Below are 4,702 nucleotides of genomic sequence, written 5' to 3' on the forward strand. Positions count from 1 at the left end.
ATGTCTCTTTTCATTGTCTGACAGAATATTTTTGAGTGTTGCTAACAGTGTACTTCCAGTGTAATTTGTTGTGTGTTCCTGCATCTTAGGCCTCCAACGAAGGAGCCAGATTGCCCTGATTACAGCAGCAAACCATGAGAGTCTCTTTATACGCATACAGGAAATACCTCTCCATTCTCTTTCATGACTGTTAATATGCGGTTTAGTTATTTTATTTTCTATGTATCTGCTTATAAAATGGTTGGGAAATATCTGCATTCGCCTCATTTGGATGATGAAGGAAGGAAAAAAGCAGGGAGGGAATCAAGGAAGGAAGGAAGAACGAGGTGTGAAGTTTACTAAATTTTAAGTTTTGCAGGTAAACTTTGTACCATTTATGATATAGAACACATTCTTATCCTATTCTGCTATAGTACTTTTCAGTAAGTTCTTCAACCACAATCAAACACTAGCATGATATGTACCAGCATAGCTTTACTTTTCATATTACAAGGATTCATTTGGGGGGGTCATACATTTTCTCTCTATGATTTTATAGTTGTCTTCCTAAAATTTTTTAACATCCATTATATGGATGTACATGTTATAATTTTCTACATAAATATATATATAAATGTGATATATATGTGATATATATAGTGTAATAAAGTCTATAACTGTGTAAAAGGATTTTTATCTATGAATGAATTCTTGGAGAACCATTAGTTTCAGATGTTTGTTATTATCCAAAAGTAATGATTGAAAGGATCTTCAATTACTACTGTCTTGCTATAAACGTGTTCAATGCTAACTGAGCAATTGTGCATGGAAAACTGATCATGTAAGTATTGATTGGAAGCTCCAGAAAAAATTATCATTTTGTATTTACTTTCAAATACCAGGAGTAGCTATGCACTGATTAAAATAGTTGAGACAGAATTTGAGAAAACTAGAATTTCCAACTTCAAATGTTGAAAGGTAGACTATGCTAGCAAGAAGGAAACTGATGTGCAGCTGGCTCTCAGTCTGTACTAGCTATATTTTCACTATGTAACTGATTAGAAAAATAACATCAAACTTCAGTACAACTAAATCTTAACTAAACTGCTGAAGACATGTATCTTACCTTTTAATTCTGTTTAAGTATCCTTATTATTTCATGTCATATTTAAATATTCTTGTCATGTTCTGAAAGTATTATGTTACATATCTTTCTATCAAACACAATTGAGTGTATACAATGTTACAGGTAGTTAAAAATGTAACCATTTGTTACATCCCTCTGAAAATACACCTGGGAAGGCAGCATAAGATAACCACAATGTTTGGACCTCTAGAACTACACAGGAGACCTAAAAGAGTGCCCTGGCTCTTGGGTTTAGCCGGGCTAGGACAGACCGATATGGTCGTCTGAAGAGTGTTCCAGTACACAGAAGATCTCTCTTTCTGTGTCTTTTTTATTATCCTTGTATAATTCTGATGTTTGAAGGAGGAACCTTTTTTATGATTTATTTATTTTTATTGGAAAGGCAGATATACAGACAGGAGGAGAGACAGAGAGGAAGATCTTCTGTCCTATGATTCACTCTCCAAGTGGACACAACAGCTGGAGCTGAGCCAATCCGAAGTCAGGAGCCAGGGGTTCTTCCGGGTCTTGCACACAGGTGCAGGGTTCCAAGGCTTTGGGCCATCCTCGACTGCTTTCCCAGGCCACAAGCATGGAGCTGGATGGGAAGTGGGGCCACTGGGATTAGAACCGGCGCCTATATGGGATCCCGGCACGTGCAAGGCGAGGACTTTAACCACTAGGCTATCGCGCCAGGAACAGTAGTAATCTTTTTAAAAAGAATTCCTTTTATAAAATTTTAATAAATAAAATGAGAATTTAAATGCCATACAAATAATGAATCAAATATCTAAGCATATTACCAGAAGCAAAATTCAGAAAAAGAATAAACATTTAGAAAGATACAAATTGAAACATTTATATAAAACACATATTCACCTATTGCCATTTAGAATACTGATAATGGCCCACCACAAATTTACTAGCAAGGTAAGTAAGGGATAAATGAAAGCAGGATGGATCTAAAAAAAAAAATAATAACCTAACATAGTGTGTAAGAGACAATTAAAACATGATGTAAAACATGTGATGAAAATCATTTGAGAATTACAGATTAGATCACAATAAAATTAAAATTAGAGAAATTAAAAATGTAACAATTTATACGTGCAAGTGCATTTCATATATAAATATAGATTCTGATATATATTCTTAGTACATATGCATATACATATTTATGGTTTTGCATAAGTGTTATTAACAATAAATAAACATTGTTTACAGTTTTTAAAGTGGGTTTTGTGTTATTTATTTATTGTGTGTGTGTGTGTGTGTGTGTGTGTGTAATTTTAGAAAGATACTTTATACCAAATAGTAAATTAATTTATACAAAGGCTTAACTCATCGTTGTAAATGACAAATTTTGGAAAAGAATGTCAATGTCTGGAATACGCCAAATATCTTCCAATGAAATGTTATGAACACAAGTCCCTAAAAAATATGTAACCTATAAAGTGACTTGAGTTCTATTTGGAGATTATACCTTATTTTATTTTGTTTTTTAAAGATTTATTTTATTTTTATTGCAAAATCAGATATACAGAGAGGAGGAGAGACAGAGAGGAAGATCTTCCATCCGATGATTCACTCCCCAAGTGCCGATCTGGAGCCAGGAGCCAGGAGCCTTCTCCAGGTCTCCCATGCCGGTGTAGGATCCCAAAGCATTGGGCCATCCTCAACTGCTTTCCCAGGCCATAAGCAGGGAGCTGGATGGGAAGTGGAGCTGCCGGGATTAGAATCAGCGCCCATATCTTGGCGCGTTCAAGGTGAGGACTTAGCCATTAGGCCACACCGCTGGGCACATGGAGATTATACCTTATTTTAATAAAGATATATCAGTAAGAAGAGTTTTATGTTGAAAACATACTGAATATGTTTTAACTATTGTTAATGCACAATACATTCTCTATTCAGAACGTTAAAATGTTATCTCACTTAAGTAACACAATTTAATATCATGTTATTTAAATTTCAGAATAAAATTTTAATGTAGAAGTTTCAGGACTAGTGATCTAACAAACATAAAGCTAATGAATGCATTGTTGAGAGGAAAATCAAGAGTATTCTTTTTCCCTCAGCATTTGATACACAGTTTGTTGTTGTACTTTAATCAGATAGAGCTAACAATGAAAAATTGTCTTATCTTTTCAATTTACAGGTCTTTGTACTTTAATCTTTTAGAATTGAATGATCTCTTAGTGCTGATATAATCTTGTAAGAAACTTGAGGATATTTAAGACACATTAATCTGATTCATACGTAATTTGATTTTTCAAGATATGTCAAACAAAATTGGTTTAAATGTTGTGTTCTGTATAGTAGCTCAAACGTTTCTAGTAGTACCATCTAAATGCCATAGCCAACATATGAGATGTGGAAAACTCTTAAATTTGATATTTATAAAGTAAAAGCATCTGAGTCTTAGGGTAAACTAATGCTACATTTTGAAGCAAAAATGTGTGTGTGTGTGTATATACATATATATATATATTTCACCACCTAATAGGGGTAATGAAACACAGACCAACTTTTTCTAATAACATTAAATTGCATTCATCCACTGCACTTCTTTTGGAATGTACATTTATATCCTTTTTCACTTATTGCTTGTAATGAGAAATAATTATCTTAAACAATGGAAAGAGCTTATGAATAACCTTCCTTAACCAGATTTTAGAAAATGCCAGTAAATTTAGTTTTACCACACTTTATTTTATAAAAGCATACTTGCTTTTAAATTACATAATGTCTAACTAAGCCACTGTTTATACATTTTAAAATTTGGTTAAAAAGTTGTTTAAACAAAATAATATAAAGAAATTATTGCATATCTTCTCAGCACTTAAAAAAAAGAGACATAGGGCCCAGCACGATAGCCTAGTGATTAAGATCCTTGCCGTGAATGCCCCGGGATCCCATATGGGCAGCAGTTCTAATCCCAGTAGCTCCACTTCTCATCCTGCTCCCTGCTTGTGGCCTGGGAAAGCAGTTGAGGACGGCCCAAAGCCTTGGGACCCTGCATCTGCTTGGGAGACCTGGAAAGATGTTCCTGGCTCCTGACTTCAGATCGACTCAGCACCAGATGTTGTGTCCACCTGGGGAGTGAATCATCGGATGGAAGATCTTCCTCTCTGTCTCTCCTCTTCTCTGTACATCTGCCTTTCCAATAAAAATAAATAAATCTTTTAAAAAAAGAGAGACATAAAAATTACTTTCTTTTGCTTAGTATCAGTTTGCTTAATTAAGAAATACTTTGCTTGCTCTGGCAGCACATATACTAAAATTGAATTGATACAGAGAAGATTAGCATGGCCCCTGCACAAGGATGACATGCAAATTCATGAAGCGCTCCATATGAAAACAAAATACTTACTAAAGTGTAAAACAATGAAACATAATTATTAATAGCATTGGATTGTTTATGCATGCTACAGAATGAAAAATTGAAAAGTTGTTAGTCAATTAAAATGGCAAATATTTGTTATTCCTCATCTCAGCTGTGTAGTACAATATGTGTTGGGCTCCATTTCTCAGTATTCTTGGATCCAGATTGATACAGAATTGTGGATTTGAATGCTGGCAATTTCCATTGTGAAT

The 4,702-nt window shown here is 34.3% G+C and overlaps 1 non-coding gene across 1 annotated transcript; it reads left to right on the forward strand.

The window, feature by feature from the left end:
* The first annotated feature begins 4,362 nt into the window (after positions 1-4,362).
* LOC118758938 (U6 spliceosomal RNA) lies at positions 4,363-4,465 on the forward strand. Its single transcript, XR_004995887.2, has one exon. It is a non-coding gene; the product is annotated as a U6 spliceosomal RNA (small nuclear RNA).
* The last annotated feature ends 237 nt before the right edge of the window (positions 4,466-4,702 follow it).

This window comes from Ochotona princeps, chromosome 3 (assembly GCF_030435755.1).
Source record: "Ochotona princeps isolate mOchPri1 chromosome 3, mOchPri1.hap1, whole genome shotgun sequence".
Classification (NCBI taxonomy): Eukaryota; Metazoa; Chordata; class Mammalia; order Lagomorpha; family Ochotonidae; genus Ochotona; species Ochotona princeps.